At 35.4% G+C, this 16750-nt stretch overlaps 1 protein-coding gene across 1 annotated transcript in view; it reads left to right on the forward strand.

Moving 5' to 3' along the window:
* The window catches only part of LOC149800126 (uncharacterized), a 34559-nt gene that overhangs the window by 9229 nt on the left and 8580 nt on the right, over nucleotides 1–16750 (forward strand). The window lies entirely within an intron of this gene.

Genomic DNA, 16750 nt, shown 5'->3' on the forward strand with positions numbered 1-16750 from the left:
GTATGCTATCAAAATATGACATATTAAATTCCATATACGATGATTTTGTAAACTCCTTCTCTGACGTTATTGCATCATGTGACAGGGTGTCTCATTACGGTTTTGGGAATCGAATCACAGAGTGATGAAAACCCACTCATTGTTTAATAGCGGAATCTGGTGTCGGTAGATACAGGAGGAGTTTGTAAATATATTTTTAGATTATGCAAGAGACCCTTTGAATGAAACTCGAAATGAGAAAAGACTGTTTGCAGAAAACCGACATTAGTATAATCGATCTGTGCAACTGGTCTCTTCAACTTGTCTGCTTTTGTATGCCAAAAGCCAGAAACATCTATAACACAATGTTACAGATGTGAGGGGTTGGGGGTGGGGTGGACAAATTGTAAGTGGTTTCGATGCGCGGAAAAATATTGTTCGATTTTCGAACTGTGGACAATATGTTCCACTGAATTCGGTTGAAAAATTCCATGGGAATTTGCACAACAACGATCTCTCGAAAGAAGATGAAATGTTGGTTTTGTCAGTTGATTATGCTTGCTAATTTGTACGAGGCAAGCAGTCATTAGGTCGCCATTAATCTTGAACTGTTCATTCGCACTCCATTTATTTAGAGTTGCTATTGGTCAATAACTCTCATCACAAAAACGTTTACTGACTTCCATATTTGTCTCAAACCCATATTTCTTAGTATAATATCATAATACGAACCGAGCGAAACAACAGACTACTTAGTTACAGATCTTTTGGGTCTTCACTAATATTTAAAAGAACAGTGGTCGTAATAGCGCATAGGATACGAGTTCAGATCTTTTTTATTTCCTGAAACATGTACAATTGTGTATGTTGGAATCTTTTGTGCCCTCTATATTAATCTCCCTTCAAGCTGAGAGTAATAGTGTTAAACCCCGATGTCGGTCATTCGGCTTGTATTTCATACCTTTCGGTATCCACAGTATTCAATTATTGCCACCCACCCCCTTGTCAATAGAATGTGAAGGCGGTATACCATTTGACCTAGTCTGGCGTCATACTGCTTTTAGTGGCGAGGACTGTAATGGAACTTAAATGGATGTACTCGACTGTATTTGAACAAGAGACTACATAAAATCTAGACCATTTCACAAAAGCGAGGTTAAGTCTTGTATTAATCACATGTACATGTCACACGCAGTCGTCCTTGACTACCAGTAACTAACTAACATACATACATACATACATACATACATGCATGCATGCATGCATGCATACATACATACATACATACATACATACATACATACATACAAACATACATATAGAGATGATGTCGTGGGTCAAGACAACGAACGAGAAAATATCCTGAATGTTTAGTTTGCTTTTAAAGTTGTATTCCATATAATCGCCACAAAATAAACCATTAGTAAGTTCTAGTGGTCCATTTTACTTGAATGAGTCGTTCTTTGTTTATCTACATCACCACGATCTAATTTTAAAACATAAATTGAACAACGCATTTATTTGGATAAATTCATGGGTTTATTTGTAATTATTAAATGAAAACCACTTCCCTACCTCCATCCCACCTCTCTCTGTCTCTCTCTTTTACGCGGAGAACGTGAACTCATGAACAGGTGCGCCTGTCCCCTAACCAAAACAACAAAGAAGAAACTTTTAAAAAGATAATAAAATAATTGAAAGGAGTAAACACCACAAATATTTCCGCTTTATTATGACCAATTAATTTTTTTGTGACTCTTTGAGCATATTTGTTTTAAAATTATATTATGCTGCTTCTCCTAATAATCTATCAGAAATCACTGGTTTCAATCGAACGAGTTAAAGAAAAGAGTACCACTTTCAACATAAAGCATACAGTAATTTTATGACATAATAGAAATTTATTCAAAAGACTTTTGTCAATATATGTTTGACGTAAGCAATTATATATCAATTTGCTTGGATTGCAAACAATTAATTCGGAAATTAAGCTAAATTCCTGTGTAAGTCATTCAAAGTTGAAAGTACTATGTAACATATCAAAAATGACTCTTGAAACAAATTCACTCAGCTCAAACCATCTCCACTCAGTATAACATAAGGAGACAATATCTGTCTGTCTGTCAATCACTCACTGTGTGTGTGTGTGTGTGTGTGTGTGTGTGTGTGTGTGACGGACATCATAATGTGTTTCTTTAAGTTAATGTATTTCTTTAAGTCAATAAGACCCGTAACTTGAACTTGTAATCTGTGTGTAAACTTTATTCATATGACTCGCGGTTGCTTCTCAAGGTAAATAATAGTGACATTTAATACTTAAGAAGCATCGAAACAGGCTGTTGTCTTAAAAGTGAAGTGACAGCACGTTTGCGTTGATTGATGCTGTCCAAAATTTCTACCGCTATCGTTTCAAGATAATATTCTTAGATTACTCTGCTTGCAAGAAACTTACTTATCACAAAACCATAAAACTAACATTTATCTTATATAACAGAGATATTTATTTTCAAATATTGCTTGAAAAGATCTTTAGCATTAACAACCGTTTTTTTATTTGAATTACTGTTGTAATTCTCAATCAAAGTTTGGTACAGCTATACACATCAAAGCCATATTTTGCTCGGCTTTCAAATCCATGTTACAATGGTTTAGCTTTAGTACAATGTTTAAATTACTTACTTTTCAAGTGAATGTCAGCGATATTATAGAGTTTAAAAAATAAAATAAAAAAACGTATGAGTCGCATACCATCTTTTTTGAAGTAATCAGTATGTTTGTAGTAGTTAATTTAATGACCACTCTCTATTTTATACGGACGTTAAATGTTTTTGGGAAAGAGGACTGAAATGTCATTATCTGTAGCTGATACTGTTCAAGTTGACACACAGTTTTACTTGGTGTGCTAGAGTTGTTGAGTAGATTAAACTATGGACATTAACACCAGATAGTTGATGCACGTCTGTTGAACAGTGATACATTATATTTCGCATTTGCTGTATCGAGTGTCTTTACGAAACCCGTTTAAAAAACTGATAAAATGTGAATCATATCTGATACAGGCTTTTGTTCTTCTTTTGCTGGCCCAGCGACAAACTGAAACGAGAACTTGAACTTAAAATTGCAATATTTGCTTTTTCTTTCAAATAAAACTACCATTCATTTCTCAAGATATTGATAATGGAGGTAACATTCCAGAATAGTCATGATGTAGTACCCACTTTCAAATAGGCGAACAGTAGTGTTGATATCTTTTGTGTCTTTTTGATAACATTATTAATACCGACCCTCGGCGACGATACTCTGTTATTCATCAAAGATTGTTCTACAATAAAACGCACTTTGCGTGTAGGCAAATACGATCTCAAGTTCAAACTTTTTCATTTATTTTCTTTTATCAAAAGCAGGGCGTACAACGGCATTTTAAAAAAGATCCCAGCTAACTAGGTTAAGTGAAACGGATCTACGGCCACCATGTGGCATACGAACAGCAGAAAAAGATGCTGTCATAAATTTTCCGAACAAAATTACATAATAACAACAAAACGGAAAAAAAATTGATGTAACCAGTCCTTTGCATGTTGGCATATTGCACATCTTATACTAAGTATATTGTTAAAAGACAATCTTATGAATAACACTGTTCATCCCCTTCTTTCCATGCCATGAGGGTGGGTGGCAAGAGGGGCGAGTGGTCTCGGTATTACAGATCACTCACACATCATACCTCTGTCCCGCGTGAGATCGAGTCTCGGCTCTACTAACGTGGGTACTTGAGAAAGCTCGCCAGTAGCTTCTCGTGGGTCAGTGATTCTACCCTGGGTCTTCCCGGCTTCTTCCATTACCGAATATACTTGACGCAAAGGATATCCTTTCATGTCCTGAAAAATGGCTTTAAACCCAACAAAAAGAAAATCAAACCAACACAAAAAATAAATAATATAAATCGGATGAAACCGGATCGGCTATTGGGCGTATCCTTGGGCAAAGGACTTTAATCCAGTTAACAATGTCACTATATAATCTCAAAGTGTTATTGTGTTACAAGAAAATACCAACAAACAAACCGTATCATACGATCTGTTAGTATTTGAAGAGAAGTCGATACTAATGATAGAAATGGCGAGGATGCAAAATACGAAAGATTTCGTTAGGTGTCAATCGCAAGAGGTTATTGACATAATGCAACATTACGTCAGACATACTGCCACTGTAATCAATAGTTTAAGACTATTCCGTGTAAACATATTCAGCGTGTAATATGATATTTTGTTTTTCTCTTGTCTTAGCCCTCTTATACGTACATATCAAAACACACACACACACAGACACACAGACAGATGTATTGTATACAAGGGACAGTTGTATGAATGCATATATGTATGTCATAATACAGAAAAGAGAGGACATTACGTATGAGGAGGGGTTAATAGTTTTATGCTTACACACGGATATAGAGAGAGTCTTAGAAAATGGAAAGTCGATCTGGTAAAATCCATTCTAGAGAGCACCTCAAATTATTGTTATCTAGCTATTTATAAGAAAAGAGAAGACTGGTAGAACAATGGAAAAACAGATCCCCAAAATACCCCCTTCCCCTACACTTCCTTTCTCTAAAAGTCCCTTCATTGCACCTGGAACATAAACGTCTTCCAGTTCAAGGAATAGAAAAGCACACATAATTTTTGACAGTGCTTTGTAATACATTCCTGTATGTATGACATATCTTTGGCATACAGACTTATGCATTTGCCTCCTCCATCCGCTCGTTACTAAGTTGCAATTCTTTTAAGAAATTCGCCTTAGTTTTGGACTTAAAGCCATTGCAGAAATCCTCTTTATTTAGCACGGAAATGCACGTCCAGTCTTGTTTTTGTTGTTATTGTTAAAAATAATAGAGTACTTGACAACCGTCATCGATCCGTTCCTGCTTGAATATGCTTATGGAAGGAACACGCATGTCTGACGTTTATTCATGGCAGTATATATGTCGACTGGTCACCATACAAAAAATTTCTCTCATGTTACAATTTAGTCTAAAATTTCACTTTCAAATAGGCGAACAGGAGTGCTGATCTCTTTTGTGTCCTTTTGATGACATTATTAATACCGACCGTCAGCGACGATACTCTTTTATTCATCAAAGCATGTTCTACAATAAAACTCCCTTTGCCTGTCGGCAAATACGATCTCCAGTTCAAACTTTTTTCTTCTTTTCTTTTATCAAAAGAAGGGCGTACAATGGAATTTTTAAAAAATCCCAGCAAACTAGACTAAGTGAAAAGGTTCTACAGCCACCATGTGACATATGAACAGCAGAAAAAATGCTGTCTTAAATTTTCCGAACAAAATTAAATAATAACAACAAAACGAAAAAAACTGCTGTAACCAGTCTTCTGCATGTTGACACATTACACATCTTATACTAAGTATATTGTTAAAAGGCAATTTTAAAAATAACACTGTTCATTCCCTTCTTTCCATACCATGAGGGTGGGTGGCAAGAGGGGCGAGTGGTCTAGGTATTACAGATCACTCACACATCTCACCGCTTATCCCGCGTGAGATCGAGTCTCGGCTCTACAAACGTGGGTACTTGAGAAAGCTCGCCAGTAGCTTCTCGTGGGTCAGTGTGATTCTACCCTGGGTCTTCTCGGCTTCTTCCACTACCGAATATACTTGACGCAAAGGATAGCCTTTCATGTTCTGAAAAATGGCGTTAAACCCAACAAAAGAAAATAATCAAACCAACACACAAAATAAATAATATAAATCGGATGAAACTGGATCGGCTATTGGGCGTATCCTTGGGCAAAGGACTTTAATCCAGTTAACAATGTCACTATATAATCTCAAAGTGTTATTGTGTTACAAGAAAATACCAACAAACAAACCGTATCATACGATCTGTTAGTATTTGAAGAGAAGTCGATACTAATGATAGAAATGGCGAGGATGCAAAATACGAAAGATTTCGTTAGGTGTCAATCGCAAGAGGTTATTGACATAATGCAACATTACGTCAGACATACTGCCACTGTAATCAATAGTTTAAGACTATTCCGTGTAAACATATTCAGCGTGTAATATGATATTTTGTTTTTCTCTTGTCTTAGCCCTCTTATACGTACATATCAACACACACACACACACACACACACACACACACACACACACACACACAGAGGTATCTTATACAAGGGACAGTTGTATGAACGCATATATGTATATCATAATCCAGAAAAGAGAGGACATTACGTATGAGGAGGAGTTAACAATTTTATGTTTGCACACCGATAAAGAGAGGGTCTTAGAAAAAGGAAGGCGATCTGGTAAAATCCATTCTAGAGAGCACCTCAAATTATTGTTGTCTAGCCATTTATAAGAAAAGAGAAGACTGGTAGAACAATGGAAAAACAGATCCCCAAAATACTCCCTTCCCCATCACTTCCTTCCTCAAAAAGTCCCTTCACTGCATCTGAAACATAAACGTCTTCCAGTTCAAGGAATAGAAAGGCACACAGACATAATTTTTGACAGAGCTTTGTAATACATTCCTGTATGTATGACATGTCTTTGGCATACAGACTTATGCATTTGCCTCCTCCATCCGCTCGTTACTAAGTTGCAATTCTTTTAAGAAATTCACCTTCCTTTTGGACTTAAAGCCACTGCTGAAGTGCTTTTTACTTAGCACGGAAATGCACGTCCAGTCTTGTTTTCGTTGTTATTGTTAAAAATAATAGAGTACTTGACAACCGTCATCGATCCGTTCCTGCTTGAATATGCTTATGGAAGGAACACGAATGTTTGATGTTTATTCATGGCAGTATATATATCGACTGGTCACCATACAAAAGATTTCTCTCATGTTACAATTCAGTCTGAAATTTCACTAATAGCACTGGACAACAAATTTTTACAAAAGTCATGTTACTGAAATAAAATTAGTCAATTCTTATCAATTTTTATGTGCTGAACACGAATATGACAGTCAAATTGCAAAATTGGCTCTAGTTTTTTTGTAATCTGCAAGAAATTAATGTTTACATAACGAAATGCATTCCAATAGTAAAAGGTCAACTGTAATAGCCTACCTATAAAAAAATCAAGTCATTGACTACATCTTAGATTTCTTCGCCTGTCTCTTGTACAGCTGTTCGGGAGCATCTCTGAGGAGTGTCCAGCAGTAGTCAGCCAGCATTGTAGTGGACCATTTTCCCTGGTATCTTTGTTCCATTGTTGCGATATCTTGATGAAAACCTTCGCCGTGTTCATCACTAACAATACCACAGTTGCTAGGAAAGAAATCCAAATGGGAATGAAGGAAGTGAATCTTTAGAGACATATTGCAGCCAAGTTTCTTATACTTCATCAACATGTCTTCTACTAGTTCCTTATAGTTTTCTGCCCTAACATTTCCGAGGAAGTTTGTAGAAACTAGGCGAAAAGCATTCCATGCTTGTTTCGCGTCACCTTCCAGCAAGTTGTTGAACCGGTCATCTTTGAAAAGCTCTCAAATCTGAGGACCCACAAAAACTCCCTCTTTAATCTTTGCTTCGCTGAGTCAAGGGAATTTTTCATGCAGGTATCAGAATGCTGGCAAAGTCCGGTCAATGGCTTTCACGAAGTTCTTCATCAAACCTAGTTTGATGTGAAGGGGTGGTAGCAAGATTTTCTGAGCCTCAACCAGAGCTGGGTATTGGATATTCTTCTCTCCAATGGCTACATTCTGCCTGTGAGTCCATTCCTTCCTCATGTAGTGCATTTCCCTTGCTCGGCTATCCCACTCGCATAAGAAACACATGTATTTTGTATATCCTTGCTGCAGTCCCATTAAAAGGGCAACTACCTTCAAATCACCACAGAGGTGCCAGCTGTACTTGTTATACTCAATGGAATTCAGTAGCTGCCTTAAGTTATCGTATGTCTCTTTCATGTGGACAGCATACGCTACTGGAATAGATGGAAGAATGTTTCCATTGTGCAAAAGCACAGCCTTGAGACTCAGTTTCGAAGAGTCCACAAATAGTCTCCATTCTTGTGGGTCATGAGTGATTTTTAAAGCATTCATGAGGCCCTCAATATCGGAACAGAATATCAGATTACTTTCCTTTCTGAAGAAAGGCTCCAATTGCTGGTGGCACTTTCGATATGCAGTAATTGTGACATCTTCTTCTAGAAGATTCCATTGTTGGAGTCTTGATCCTAGCAATTCTGCCTTGTTCTTTGATAAGTCCAAATCACGAATCAGGTCATTTAGTTCTTCCTGTGTTATTCTGTGTGGGGTTGATGATGCACCACAGTGAAAATCTGGATCACTGCATGCTGATGGACCAGGAGAAGAACAGGTCGACTCACCTTTGTCTTCGTCAGATGAATCAAGAGAATATTCTGCTGGAGGTTCTGGAATAGGAAGTCCCTCACCATGTGGAACTGGTCTCAATGCAGACGGAATGTTTGGGTAGACTATTCTCGACTTCTTTCGCTTCGTTATTCCGCCGGAAAGAGGAGGAACCAAGCAGAAGTAACAGTCATTTAGGTGGTTGCTTGGCTCTCTCCACACCATTGGGACTGCAAATGGCATTGATGACCTTTTGCAATTCAACCACTGTGAAAGCTGTGTTGTACATGTAGCACAGCATATATGCGGAACCCAAGGCTTGTCTTGGTCACCAACCTTGCATCCGAAGTAAAGATGATATGCCTTCTTCACTTGAGAATTGATACTTTTCTTCTGGTTGGCAAATGTCACTTCCCCACAAATATAGCAAAAATTGTCCGCGGTATTAACACACTTTCGAGGCATTACTGTTCTTTATTGTACGTAAATGGATGAAATAATAAGTTTTATGTAACAGTAGCTTGAACTGTCTCGCACAACGTCTAAAATATTTTAAATGCTGAACCTATCTGATTGGACTTTATATAGTACACTGCTTACGTCAGCTTCAGCAGCCGCCTGGCATTAGTATAATAGGCCTACACATGTATAGTACACTGCTGACGTCAACTTACTTCAGCAGCCGCATGGCATTAGTATTGCATTGCATCAGAAAATGATGCAATCAACTGTGGATGATGTGAGCATGATGGTATTATGCAATGTTACATCATTATTCCGGATGTTGCTGCAGTCCTACTGGAGAAATTTACACAGTGAAACATAGAAAATGAGGTATATGAATATCTTCAAAACGAGAGCCAATACAAATTTTTCACGGTTATATTCGTGTTCGGCACACCAAAATACTACAGATTAGGGCCTTTTCAAGTCAGTAATGATTTCACTGTTGACCAGTGTAGCAGAGGACTTAAACATGGCGTTCAATTACAGAATATGATTCAGTCTCATATTTTATCATGATACATGCCAATCCCCGACAAAGTATAGGCATAGTTATTGATACTATAAGTGGAAAAAGAGCGTAAATTGGGCGTAAAAATATAATCTCAATCTTACATGCCAGAATGACAGCTCGAATGAAAAAGATACGTCTTTACTGCTAACCTGGTTCTTGTCACAAAGGGCAAAATCCATATGGATTAGAACCAGAATACAAATACAGAATATACTGAAATATTATTCATCTTCCGCATTCGCTTTAACTAGTCTATATGTGTAACGTTTGCTGAATGATCGTGAAATGATCATGGGGATATACTCATAGTATATTTACATTATTCACATATTCTTCTTTTAAAATTTATAAAGCGGTATTGATTTCTCTCTTTTTCTGATCTGACATGTTTGGAAATTTGAAAAGATCCATCTGCTCTAATATTTTCCATCATATAGCATCCCCAAACAAACACAGTAAACATCGAATTTAACATGGAAACATCAATGTAAGTATTTTTGGATAATGCGTATTTATTTACAAAATATGGACAGGAGAAAACTGTGGCCAAAGCTGCGTTGAAGAATAATATTCGAGAAAATAGACATGTTGACCTGTTGATTTAAAACATCAAAATAGATATACTCCAATGTCTCAGAAATGATGGAGTTTCACAGGTTTTCAATGATGATAACTCTGAGATAAGTAAGTCCATTTCTAAAATCAAGATGGTTGACTCATTGCAGTATGAAGAAGGGTAATAATATAGTATACCACGTAGCTTCTCATTTATTAAAAAGGGTCAGTGATTCTTGGGAAAATTAACATTTAACCGCCACAGAGTTTTGGATGGTGAATTGTAACAGGGACAGTCTGTTTAGCTGCAATCAGAATCCTATGTTAAAATGTCAGTGAGGTTTTCAATTGTGGGTCTGTCTCGAGCATAATGGAACTTTGGCATGCGAATGGCACTCAGGACGCACATATGGTGGCGGTGGTGTATGTATTTTTTTCTCTGGACTCTAACAGGAATTGAACACTGGAGATGGTATTCTAGTCTCTAGGGGAAGAAACGTTAGGACTTATGTTTTAAAATATATGCGTATATCTAGCCTTTATTAGGAAACATAAGGTAAAAATATCCATACGATTAACAGACACTTTGATTAACCAATACACAATGACCTACTATTCATACCGCTACTCTGTCCAACTTTACAAACCCAATATCTGCACTAAATTGGTTGCACCCGCAAAAGAACAAGTGAGCTTCTTCACTAAAATGTGTGCTGCTACAGTAAAGGTCAGTTTGTTTCACCAAAATGGTCGTACTGTAACAGCTGTAAATTCAGCTTTTTCCTAAAATGGTCAATACCGATACCAACAGCGGAAAAGTCATTTTTCCTAAAATGGGCGATACCAATACAGTAAAAATAATTTTTCCTAATATGGGCGATACCAATACAGTAAAAGTAAACTCCCTAAAATGGGCGTTACCAATGCAGTAAAAGTCATTTTCCTAAATGTTCATTGCTATACAGGTTTTCGAAAATAATCTTGAGCTGCAAACAGAGAAACTAAAATGAAGCTGACATACACAATGCTGTCAGAGTACTATTCAAAGAAAGAAAATTAGAAAGATAAAGTTTGATGAGGGAACTGTTTGTTTCAAAAGTGAATGAATTTGTTAGAAAACATGGAATAATTTCAAACTTGAAATAAAGCAAAGGATACGTTATGGATAGGCTAAGGAGAACTTCGAAGACCAGAATGTGAAAGTCTTTTATTCAAATTGAATCCTGAAAATTGGTTAACGTATTACCAATGCAGATTGAGAGATACAACACAACTCATCACAGGTCAATATACGTGACCAAAGTTGAAGCAGTGAAGTAAAACAGATCAAAGGTATGGATCAATCTATTTCGGTAATTGACTATTGATATATCAGCAACACCTAAGTTTAAATAATGCCAAGCAGTTGGAATTTTATGTTATAAAGTAATATTTTAAAACCTTATACCTTCCTTAATTTACCGAGGAAATATGTAATATCCGGCAAGTAACGGTTGGAGATAACCAAACAGAGCTTACGAGTGAGTTAGATACTTTTTAGAGTGACATGGAGAATGTGAGAAAATAAATCTCTGGAAGACAAACATTTTACAGTCTCCACTGGAACAAAGAGATCTTGACAATGAAATCCAAAAAAGTATCAAGTTATTTAAAAGATAATGACTGCTTTTAGCACAAACTATTACTGCCTTGAACACAAAATAACAGCTAACATGGATGCACCATCAGATGTTCAGAAAAACATAATTAAATTTAAATAACCAAATAGATAGTATTCGTCATATAGACAGTATTCGTCATATAGATAGTATTCGTCATATAGTATTCGTCATATAGATAGTATTCGTCATATACAAACAAAATGTTTACGGTAAAAGCAATGAAGTCACCTTACGATTAATCTATTACTGATCTGAATTGTGTTTAAAGCTCAGTGTGATACAAGATTTCCTGTTACTGAATTTTCCAATAAATTGATAGTTAAAAATCAAACACATATACAATAAACTGTTTTAACCGAAAAGTGGTTAAAATTACGGATATGGTACAAAGTAGTAAAGACAAATTAGAGATCAAATGAGTGAGAAAGAGTGAGAAGCTTTTACAATAGAGATATGCATTTAAAATTGAAACAGTCAAAGCAAAGATTAAGTTGCTGCATTGATAAAAATCGAAAATAAACGAAACCAGAGAGCCATCTAATACTGTTCTGAACATGGAATTGTACCTAAAGATTCGTTAATTAGATGATTAGTGGTTGAATTAGAAAAGGAAGTAATCTTGTTAAGAGTGCTACAACGAGAATAACTGGTATTGAATATAAATATATAACAAGAATTTTAAACATTGTCAATCTTAAAATTAAAGTTACACGATTACTAAACAGTTATCTAATATCTATTCTCTACCACGTTTTGTTGAGTATAAATTACAATGCTTCATACCAATATTTATGTAATCTGGAAGATTTCATTTCGTTTCATTGATTTTTACATTAAGTTTTAGAATAATCTGGAAGATTTTATTCCCTTTCATTGATTTTTACATTCATTTTTAGAATAATCTGGAAGATTTTATTCCCTTTCATTGATTTTTACATTCAGTTTGAGGTGGATTGTAAACGTGTTTATTATTTATTAGATCGCTCCGGTGGCATAGTGGTTAGAGCGTTCGCCTCGGAAGCGGGAGATCGTGGGTTCGATCCCATGCCAAGCCATACGTACGAGTTACAAAAATGGTACTAACAGCTGCCTCGCTAGGCGCTCAGCATTAAGAGGTTAGTGTTAGGACTGGTTGGCCTGGTGTCAGGATAATGTGACTGGGTGTGACATCATGCTACATGTCTGCGGCATGATGCCCCAGTGCTAGACATCACTATAAACTGCTAAACTGCAGACATCGTAGAGATATGACTGAAAAATGGTTAAAGCTATGTTACACACACACACACACACACACACACACACACACTCTCTCTCTCTCTCTCTCTCTCTCTCTCTCTCTCTCTCTCTCTCTTATGTATTAGACTTTAAAGAAGAAAATGGACGTACTAAACACTCAGTTATAATCAATAATTTCTTTCCTGGCATATCTTATACCTTCCTGACATTTGAAATATTTAGTGGCTTAGTGTACCTTGTTTTACTGTTCTTGTGCACTAAAATTATGAGCATGGCCTTGTTAATAACTGTTCACAGAGACATTGCTAAACTGCTTACAAACATTTGAATCAACATCTGTATATTGTTTTTTTACGTCTTAGTCATGAGGATTTTTAAATGTCTAGGATACAAAGTTCCATGAAATCATGAAAATGCTGATAATCGTTATTTGATATTTGAATTTTTAAATGACTAGGATACAAAGTTCCATGAAATCATGAAAATGCTGATAATCGTTATTTGACATTTGAATTTTTAAATGTCTAGGATACAAAGTTCCATGAAATCATGAAAATGCTGATAATCGTTATTTGACATTTGAATTTTTAAATGACTAGGATACAAAGTTCCATGAAATCATGAAAATGCTGATAATCGTTATTTGATATTTGAATTTTTAAATGACTAGGATACAAAGTTCCACGAAATCATGAAAATGCTGATAATCGTTATTTGACATTTGAATTTTTAAATGTCTAGGACACAAAGTTCCATGAAATCATGAAAATGCTGATAATCGTTATTTGATATTTGAATCATTTGAGAATGAATACAACATTATAGCTGTTTCCTTAAACTCTTCAAAGCTGAGCATGTATTCATATGAGTGCGTTTTTCCTAACAAATTAGGTCAATAAAGTCTCTATGTAAATATTGCATCACTTACAGTTTTAGCCATATATCTATATACTATCCAATAAATCTGCAAACGTGATTGTGCTGTTCACTAATATTTCTTTTCATTATTTCATGAACCTAACAACTATGAATCATTTCTGACCAAATATATTTCACGTCGATAATCTTTATTGTTTTCCTATACCCTTTTATTTTGTTCACTTTAATCAAAATGTTTTAAGAGATAACTAACTGTCATAGCGTAGAAAATATGAATAAACAATGATACTAATTTATATACTTGCAATTCAAATAATATTCTGTGTGTACTCTACCTTTATATTTAAATACCTAAGTAATCATGGTCTCCAGCGTTATTATTTGTTATTCTATTCGCGCAGATCTAACATATATATTTTCCAACCATCGTCGTATTTGAACAACATATATTTTGCATTTATTCTTAATTAGTTTTGCTATTTTAATCAAAGCGTGAAATACTACCTGAATACAATCCTTTTCTCGTTTAACCGTTAGTTTATATTTCTTGTGGATTGACTGAAAGAACAAATAAAATCAGAATGAATTTTGCTGGCTGTTTGATTGTCAGAATGTGACAGAGTGTAACTCCGGTAAACATTGCCTATGGCATGACTGTTGAGCATATGTTTCTGCATGTGACATTATGATGCTTTTTAAAATCACTACAAATAACTTACTAAACTTTAATTGGTTTAAAACTGTTGTGATTTTGCTTTTTAATAGGTAATATTGGTTGAATTATCTACATTGCAACATAGTCTTTTATATTCTGATTGACCATCATAACAACATTGGGTTATGAACTAAAGACTTCTTATAGCATCGAGTTATTCAAAAGGAAAATGTTGCGTCTTGGATATCTATTATGGTGTCCATCTTGTTGTCTTTATTCCTCTTGGGCAGATTGTTGTGTGCAAATAGGGTTTTTCACCTTTTTGTGATGTCTAGTAGGTCCTAGTTGAAAATGTTGCAGATTAATGGTGGTCGTTTGAAAATCATGCTATCACTGGTCCTGTGCAAAGGGTGATCGTATCGACATGGGGTTTCAACTAAGACACTTCTCACCGTATGTAGATGGTCCAATATCAAAATGATGCCAATATGACTCCCAAAAGTGACAATCACATAGCAGCTTCTCCTCTTATGTCACTTGTTTAGGCTCGAAATAACATTAACACAAAAAAGAGTGAAAACAACAAGCTTTGAAAAATACAGTAATTTATTTCCCTTGAAATATTCTGTAAAAATGAAAAAAATATGAACCTCGGTTTTATAGAATCAAATCCAAAAATAATTCAAAAATAATCCGAGAATAAAATTTGAGTAGTCCTAATAACAAAATGTTCTACTGATTTCACGTTCGAATCCCGACGAAGAATCCAAGATGGAAAACGATGACGTATGCTGCAATATGTAGTGTTGAAGTTCTAGGTTCCTTGTAGAAATAAATTTTATCACTCCGGTTTCTGATAGCTGAATACATTTTTATAAAACAACTGTCCTTGTTCCACAATATTACATGAGCACATGTATTTTCCAGAAAAATAATGTTATCAATCCTTTTGAATCCAAGTAATCTGAAATAATTCCAAACGAAGTAATATGAAATAACTTCAGACAGCACAACATGCAAATAACAGTTTATCAGCCCAGCTTCTACTGAGATTAATTCTCCAAAACATGGGTTATATGGGCTTTCTAAAATGTAAACAAGGGTCACGTGATCATCTGCTGGAAGTTTATAGAAGCAAGTACTTATTACAGATCACGTTTACCCAGTGTGACCCTGATGAAAACCAATAATTTTTACTCTAAAAAAATAAAAAATAAAAAAATTGTTCATATCTTAAAGATAAAGTTCCATCATGACCTTGGAAACAACCGATCATTTTAAAATAAAATAGAACATGTTTACGAAGGTTGCTATAGATTGTGAAACAAGGTCAGGATTTAGATTAGCACCTGGTGTTTATAAACTAACAGTCAAGGTCAAACTATTTTCTAAACAAAGTATCATCTCTAGTGAATAAATTTACATTACAATATCATGTAATGAAAAATATTTTTTAAAAAAAACTAACAAACAATTAAATTGAAATAAATATATATTAAATCAGATATAATTAAATCAAATATACATAAACCTCCTAAACGATGGCTATATCAATATTAAAAATAAAATATAAAAAATGTTGCCAATTCTAGTTTCTCCGAATTCGTATAGTTTTTTCTGATAAAAGGATGATGATCTAACTTAAAAAATGGCTGCCTTGACGGCCATCCCGAAAATTTTAATATGACGACGTCTTCTGCATGGATGTTTAGATCGGCATTGTGAGGTTCAATCGGCTAGTATTCAATATGTCCAAACATATTTGTTTGCTCTTTAGGAAAACAGAATACTTTTTACATGCCTTTGCATTAAAACAGAATAAAAATTAATAAATAATACAATAGAGTCCCTTTCTTTCCATCTTCGCCAGCTAAGGTTCTAATAACCCTATCTTCACCTTGGCATATCGAACAGATATTTCTGTGCTTCGGGTCTGTGAATTTCATTCGATGCGGCGGCAAGCCACCGCATCCAATCAAAATTAAGTTTTTCAACTTTGAACACTGTTCCTACATGATCGAGATAAGGGGAACACACAGCTTGAATGGACTGATAAATAAGTAATTTTCCAGTGCCGGTCAGTGTTTGCACAATACTTTTCACTCAAATACACCTGTAATGGCTTAGCTCTTGTACATAGTCATACTTTTGATGTTAAACTTACAAAGTATCCTTTCTAGGTCAATTGCCACCACCGTTTTCGGCCGATGTACAAAGCACCGCGCTATTGGTTAGTTGGCATTACATATTAAAGGAGGAACGCATGAAATCCAATAGATGTCGCTTGGACAAAGCACCAGTATAGCTGTTCGATCCGCCAAGGTGTAGATAGGTTTATCGGAACCTTGGCTAGCGAACATGCATTTTTCCGTAAATACTTCATCGACAACTGCTGTAATCAATTTTTTTCCTGCGTGTTGCAG

The sequence above is a fragment of the Sinohyriopsis cumingii genome, chromosome 5, assembly GCF_028554795.1.
Source record: "Sinohyriopsis cumingii isolate HCF-2022 chromosome 5, ASM2855479v2, whole genome shotgun sequence".
NCBI classification, from domain to species: domain Eukaryota; kingdom Metazoa; phylum Mollusca; class Bivalvia; order Unionida; family Unionidae; genus Sinohyriopsis; species Sinohyriopsis cumingii.